We start from the raw sequence: 7500 nt of genomic DNA, 5'->3' as shown, positions 1-7500 counted from the left end.
TCCGGGCTCGCTTGCGTCACCGCGGTTTCGCCCGGGAAGCGACGGGCGCCGCCGACATCGCTGCCGACAGCGTCGCCACCCCCGGGCCCTCTCCGAGTCCGGGTTCGGGAATATTAACCCGATTCCCTTTCGACGGGAGGCCGGCCGCTTTTTTTTTGTTTGGGCTTTTGATTCGATTCGATTCGATTCGCTTTCCTTTCACTTTCATAACGGATCCGGCGCCTTTCGGGAAGACTTTCGCCCGCGTCTTAGGACCGACTGACCCGTGCTCGACCGCCGTTGGCACGGAACCCTTCTCCACTTCGGTCTTCGAAGGTCTCGTTCGAATATTTGCTACTACCACCGAGATCTGCACCCGCGGTCGGCTCCACCCGGGCTCGCGCCCTAGGCTTCCGTGCTCGCCGCGGCGCCCTCCTACTCGTCGCGGCATCGTTTCGGCGCGAAAGTTCATCGCTCCTCGCCGCGACGGTCCGGCATCGGTCCGTCGCTCCAGCGCCATCCATTTTCGGGGCCGGTCGATTCGGCAGGTGAGTTGTTACACACTCCTTAGCGGATTCCGACTTCCGTGGCCACCGTCCTGCTGTCTATATCGACCGACACCCTTTCGGGGATCTCATGGGCGTCGCGTTAGGCACCTTAGCCGGACGTTTGGTTCATCCCACAGCGCCAGTTCTGCTTACCAAAAGTGGCCCACTTGGCACTCGCATTCGAGGTGACCAACCGCCCAGCGAAGCGTGCTGGCGGCGGCGGCCGGATGGGTCGGCTCCGTCGTTCGGGAGAGTCGGCCCGTTCCACCCGTTCCGAGTTCGAGAGTAGGTCGAGGCCGTGAACGGCCCCGGGGCCTCCAATCGTTCGCTTTACCGGATGGAATTGCGACGATCGAGCGCCAGCTATCCTGAGGGAAACTTCGGAGGGAACCAGCTACTAGACGGCTCGATTGGTCTTTCGCCCCTACACCCGGTTCCGACGATCGATTTGCACGTCAGAGGCGCTTCGGACTTCCACCAGAGTTTCCTCTGGCTTCATCCCGACCGGGCGTGGATCGCCATCTTTCGGGTCCCTGGTCGCTCGCTACGCCAGAGTCGGCCGAGTCGTACTCGGAAAAAGGGGAAACCGACCCGGGGGTGATGCGCCCGCGCGCAGCGCCTAAACTCGACGACAAAATAGGACTAGTTCAAGCCGCGGGATCTCACCGATGGGCGGAAGGAGGATATGGAAGCTGGCGCCCGGCAATTCCCCTTTTTGGAAGATGCGCCGGTCCCCTCTCGGGGAGGAGGGAAAAACAACCGCACGTCAGCCACGAGCCTTCCCTCTCCTATCTCTCTCGGGAAGAGAGAAAAAAGGAAAAGTTGCGGGCACCGCAGCAGCGACGGCGGAAGGCCGAAAACGCCGCGCCGGCGGGATCGGGCACGGCTCGGAGGCGGGTGAGGCGAGGAGAAGACGACGGCACGAGACCGACGACACCCCCCGACGACCCCCGGACGACTTTGCCACGACACCTCTCCCGATCGACGCCCTCCTACACGCTCTCTCGCTTTCGCTTCGCCTTCGGGGTTAGTCAGAGGTGGCCCCTACGACTCGCGAACGGCCAGGACTCCTCGGTCCGTGTTTCAAGACGGGTCGGGTGGGTTGCCGATGCACGTCGCTGACCCGGGGTGGCGGGCGGCTCGAGTAAAAAAGCGTCGCCGAGCGACCTCTCCGGAAACGGAAACGGGCGCGGGCGGGGTTGCCCCCGACAAGAACCCGAAACGTCGGCGAGGTGCGTGACGGCGAGGCCGCGCCAGTCCTATCCCGCCTCTCATCGCGCACGCGCCCGAGACGGTGGGGCGCCTAAGGAGCGACACACAGAGTGCGTCGCCCGCACGCGACTTCCGGCGGGATCAAAACGGACCGGCTCGCCACGTGTAACGGATCGTGTCAGATTTCCTCCGTTCCCGGCAGAAAGGGGCAGTTACGTTCGCGGGCCCGACGGCCGGTGGCCCCCGACTTCACAAGGTGGGAAGACGGGGGTTTTCAGGGTGATGAAACGCCTGCCGCCTACGGAAAAAAACCCGCGTGTTCGACCTGCACGCCGGGAACGGGTCGCGACGACGGACCGGAGGGGAAGTGCGTCCGGTGCCGGCCGCGCGGAGGTCGCGCCGAAGCGCCCGCGCCATGATTACGCCGAGCGATGAGAAGGGGACGGGTGCAGCGGAGTCGCGCGCGGAGGGAGCAGGAGGAAAGAAGAAGCGGCGGCGACGGATGCGGCGGGTTAGGGCCCGGCGGCAGCAGCGATCGAGAGGACGAGTCCCCTCCGTCGCAGCCAACCGACGCAGCCACCTACCGACGCCGCGGTCGTCACCACGTTTCCCTTCCCGCTATCCACGCGGCCCGTCTCCTTCGTCGGCGACGCGGGCACAAAAGCTGGCCCGCGGAGAACGAGTTCCCCGCGGACACGACGAACGACGACCTGTGCCGCGACGGCCTCTCTTTCAAGAACACACATCGAGTTTGGGCTCGAGCCTAGGCAGCACCGGACTGAGTCCCCCCGCGATCGCGGTGAGCGGTCCCACCCGTTTACCCCTGGGCGGTTTCACGTTCTCTTGAACTCTCTCTCCAAAGTTCTTTTCAACTTTCCCTCACGGTACTTGTCGACTATCGGACTCGTCCCGGTATTTAGCCTTGGATGGAGCTTACCACCCGATTTGGGCTGCGTTCCCAAGCAACCCGACTCTCGGATCGAAGGCCGTCGCTCGCCGTCCGCACCGAATGGGCCTGGCACCCGCCGCGGGCGGCCCCGATCGAGGGAACTCCGAACTATGCGAGACGAAAACGAACGGCTGCCTTCGACCCATGCGCCACACGTCCCGAAGCCTTTAACTTGCGACGGGATTCGGCGTTGGGCTTCTCCCGGTTCACTCGCCGTTACTAAGGGAATCCCGGTTGGTTTCTTTTCCTCCGCTTAGCGATATGCTTAAGTTCAGCGGGTCGTCTCGTCCGAGCCGAGGGCGGCGGTTTTTAGTAGAGTGTGGTGTTTGGAGGAGAGGAATCTCGATCGGTACCCTCCGTGTGACGACGGCTGGCCGATATAGCGCCCGTCCGACCGAAAATGAAGAAGCCAACAATTAAAAAAAAAGCGTGGGTCCTCCCCATCCGACGTTGCCTACGACGCGGCCACCTTTTTACGGTGCGACGGCCGTGCTCGTCGCGCTGCTCGAGGCGTCGCTGAGAGACACCTTCATGAGGCAGAGAGCGAGACGAGCAGGCGGCGCTTACGTCGGCAGTCGGTTAGGTCGGTGCTTTTTTTTTTGTTTTGTTCTCCCTTCGGCTGCTTTCGGACAGACTCCTCCTGCTCCTCCTCCACAGTGTTTCTTCACGCGGTCGAAAAGGGAAAAGACTCCGCGGTCTGCCAGCGGGAGACGAAGGAGGAGGCCGGAGAGGGTTTTAAAAAAAAAAAAGACATTGAAAGGAGTCAATTCTTTTTTTATTTTTCTTCCCCCTCGTCACTCGCTCCTGCGACGTCCCGGTTACCACCGTGCCGAGGACCGGGCGGGCACGGGGACGGCAAGATGTCGTTTCGTTAACGGAGAAAGACATGTAACGTTCCGCCTCTCGACCGGACGTGGCCCCGAGACAAGGGATCTCGGGGCCGCAATGTGCGTTCGAGGTGTCGATGTTCACTGAGTCCTGCAATTCGCATCAGTTCTCGCGGCTGGCCGCGCTCTTCATCGACGGACGAGCCGAGTGATCCCCCGTCCAGGGTTCAGCACTTGGGTTTTTTATATTAGTTTTTGTTTATATAGATTTAGTAGTGTGCGAGGAGGTCTGTGCGAGGAGGCGTGACGGCATTGCAATGTCGCGAGTAGTTTGTTTTTAGCTAGCGGCGGTGGCACAGCGGCTGCAAAAAAAACAAAAAACGATAAAGCGGCGACAAGGCAAAGAAGAAGCGGCCATCACTTGCGGTGGGCGAAAAAACAAACAGGTGGTAAGACGCGGAAGCAAGCAAGAAGAGCTGGGGCTTTAAAAACCTCCGCGTCACCACAAATCTATCTCTCGCTCCGCCTTTTATAGGTTTGTTTGCGCGCATTCGAGGCGTTGACGCCGACAGACAGAGGAGGTAGGCCGGAAAACAACAAACCAGTCTCGAACGGGAAAACGGTAATGATCCTTCCGCAGGTTCACCTACGGAAACCTTGTTACGACTTTTACTTCCTCTAAACGATCGGGTTCGGTCGTCTTCTCCAGGCATCGAACGCCGAGGCGTAGATGCACGAGTGTCGTGACGGACACGTCGCGCACTGCCCGGCGGCGTCGTCGGCCAGATCCGAGGACCTCACCGGACCGTTCGATCGGTAGTAGCGACGGGCGGTGTGTACAAAGGGCAGGGACGTGATCGACGCGGGCTGTTGACCCGCGCCTACCGGGAATTCCTCGTTCACGGGGTTGGTTACAGGCCCCGATCCCTATCACGGGAGGTGGTTCAGAGGTTTCCCAACCCTCTCGGGCCGGGGCGAAGTCCCCGCTGATACCTCCAGTGTAGCGCGCGTGCGGCCCCGGACATCTAAGGGCATCACAGACCTGTTATCGCTCCGCCTCGTGTGGCTTTCTGCCACCCGTCCCTCTAAGAAGTGCGTGAGAAAACCGACCCGGACCCGAGCGCCACGGAGGACGCCGAGCCCGCCGTAAAAATCACTGACATCGGCGCACTAGTTAGCAGGCCGGAGTCTCGTTCGTTATCGGAATCAACCAGACGGATCGCTCCACCAACTAAGAACGGCCATGCACCACCACCCACCGAATCGAGAAAGAGCTATCGATCTGTCAATCCTACCGGTGTCCGGACCGGGTGAGTTTTCCCGTGTTGAGTCAAATTAAGCCGCAGGCTCCACTCCTGGTGGTGCCCTTCCGTCAATTCCTTTAAGTTTCAGCTTTGCAACCATACTCCCCCCGGAACCGAACTCTGGTTTCCCGCAGGCTACCCGCCGGGTCATGGAAGCGAACGCCGGCGGATCGCCGGTCGGCATCGTTTACGGTCGGAACTACGACGGTATCTGATCGTCTTCGAACCTCCGACTTTCGCTCTTGATCGAGGAAAACGTGCTTGCCACACGCCATCGCTGCAGTTCGTCTTGCGACGATCCAAGAATTTCACCTCTAACGTCGCAATACGAGTGGCCCCGACCGCTCCCTTCGATCATTGCCTCGCCGTAGACGGAGACCGACAGACGTAGACGAGGCCCTCTTCCATCATTCCATGCTTATCGTATGCAAGCTTGAACAGCCCGCTCTGAGCACTCTAATTTTTTCAAAGTGAACGTACCGGCCGCCGCGGACACTCGGTTAAGAGCACCCTTGGAGGAGAAACCGCCGACCGCAACACGCGCGCAGACAAGACACGAAGCAGGGACTCGGAGCGGACCGGGGGGTTCAAAAAAAAAGAGGAACGCGCGGAAAGGGAGAGGGAGAGAAGCGCGGGGGTCAGAGTGCGGGGATGCGAATGAACACACCCAAACACACACACGTAGCACCCCCCCGTTAGACTACTCCCGGAACCGAACCGACGACCACTTGTTTTTTTTTTTCCCGGATCCCGATCACGACCTCCTCGTCCACCTCGCCGGCAGGACCGCGTGGCGGGTATGCTAGCGGTTGACACCGGCGGAAAGGGCCGGGAATGCGAACGGACGACCAAAGTCAACGACGGACGATGGCGCCGCCGCCCCGGGGCCGCTTGCGCGACCACGAACCCGAGTTCGGACTACGAGCTTTTTAACCGCAACAACTTTAATATACGCTACCGGAGCTGGAATTACCGCGGCTGCTGGCACCAGACTTGCCCTCCGGTTGGTCCTCGTTAACGGATTTGAAGTGTACTCATTCCGATCGCGGGGCCTCGACAGAGTCCCGCGTCGTTATTTTTCGTCACTACCTCCCCGTGCCGGGAGTGGGTAATTTGCGCGCCTGCTGCCTTCCTTGGATGTGGTAGCCGTTTCGCATGCTCCCTCTCCGGAATCGAACCCCGATTCCCCGTTACCCGTAGTAACCACGGTAGGCACTTAACCGACCGTCGACAGTTGATAGGGCGGACCCTCGAGAGACCCGTCGCCGGGCGTGAAAGCTCGTGCGATCGACCAGTGAGTTATCCAGAGTCACCAAAGCGGAGCGCGCCGCCCTATGAGCCCCGCCACCGAACGGACCCGCGAGCGGGAACGCCGACGACGGGAGGACGGAATGACGCGCATCGGTCTCAGTCTAATATGTAGCGCCGCGACCCGGAACGGCCGACGCGGGTGCCAGCGCGCGAGGCGTGGCGACGACGGCGCGCCGACCGATCGCGGCCTGTGTCACATGTATTAGCTCTAGAATTGCCACAGTTATCCATCGCCTCCGAGGAGGAATACGGTCCCGAGGATTAGGTCCGGTTCCTGAGCCATTCGCGGTTTCGCCCGTTCTAATGCGTGGCGTGAACTTACACTTGCATGGCTTAAGCTTTGAGACAAGCATATGACTACTGGCAGGATCAACCAGGTATCGTTGGAATTTGGGACTTTGTTTCGACAGAACGACAGACCGACCGACCGACCGACCGACATAAGACAGACAACTACAACGACGGGCACGTGTTTATTTGTTTTTCGAGGAGGTTCGCCGTCAGTAGAAGCGCGCTGCCCGCGCTGATGGCCTCTTTTTTGTTTCTCCCCTGACTTGGACCGAGACCGAGACTCAAAGAACGAAAGCGACCAACGTCGACAACAACAACGACAACGGCACCCTTGACAGCGATACATACGACAAACGACAAGCAGCACGACGGCAGTGCACACGGACATCGAGGGTCAAGGTGCAGACTGAACTCGCCGAGGTCGTCGTCATCGTGGTCGCCATCGATTCCGTCTCGTCGTCGTCGTCGTCAACGTCCACGTCACAGCCGGCCGAGAAGAGAGAACAGACGACAGCGTCGACAACAACAACATCGACAACGGCACCCTTGACAGCGATACATACGACAAACGACAAACAGCACGACGGCAGTGCACACGGACATCGGAGGTCAAGGTGCAGACTGGAATCGTCGAGGTCGTCGTCATCGTGGTCGCCATCGATGCCGTCTCGTCGTCGTCGTCGTCGTCTTCGTCGTCGTCGTCGTCATCAACGTACCAACCGACCGAGACGAGAGAGCAAGCAACAACGTCGACAACAACAACGACAACGGCACCCTTGACAGCGATACATACGACAAACGACAAACAGCACGACGGCAGTGCACACGGACATCGGAGGTCAAGGTGCAGACTGAACTCGTCGAGGTCGTCGTCATCGTGGTCGCCATCGATGCCGTCTCGTCGTCGTCGTCGTCTCCGTCGTCGTCGTCGTCGTCGCCAACGTCAACGTCAACATCACAGCCGTCATCGGGGAGGAGCTGGACCAGGGCAGCGGCGGCGTAAATTTTCCCGTCACCTTCGTCGTCGCCTTCGTCGACCGACCGACCGACCGGCGTCGTGTTCGTGCTCGGAAAACCGA

At 60.4% G+C, this 7500-nt stretch overlaps 2 non-coding genes and 1 pseudogene across 2 annotated transcripts in view; all 3 read right to left on the bottom strand.

Moving 5' to 3' along the window:
- The window catches only part of LOC145273140 (large subunit ribosomal RNA), a 5721-nt gene extending 2731 nt beyond the window's left edge, over positions 1-2990 (bottom strand). The window contains exon 1 of the ribosomal RNA XR_013866172.1: positions 1-2990. This exon is cut by the window's left edge and continues 2731 nt beyond it. This is a non-coding gene — a ribosomal RNA (large subunit ribosomal RNA).
- A 595-nt stretch (positions 2991-3585) lies between these two features.
- Positions 3586-3743, bottom strand: LOC145273341 (5.8S ribosomal RNA). The gene has a single exon (XR_013866335.1). It is a non-coding gene; the product is annotated as a 5.8S ribosomal RNA (ribosomal RNA).
- Positions 3744-4138: 395 nt separating this feature from the next.
- Positions 4139-6510, bottom strand: LOC145273412 (small subunit ribosomal RNA; annotated as a pseudogene).
- Between the last annotated feature and the right edge of the window lie 990 nt (positions 6511-7500).

The sequence above is a fragment of the Euprymna scolopes genome, unplaced genomic scaffold (genome assembly GCF_053919585.1).
Source record: "Euprymna scolopes isolate OS-2025 unplaced genomic scaffold, ASM5391958v1 sca1, whole genome shotgun sequence".
Lineage (NCBI taxonomy): Eukaryota > Metazoa > Mollusca > Cephalopoda > Sepiida > Sepiolidae > Euprymna > Euprymna scolopes.
The sequence above is the reverse complement of the archived record's forward strand: the minus strand, read 5'-3'. Positions and strand labels throughout refer to the sequence as shown.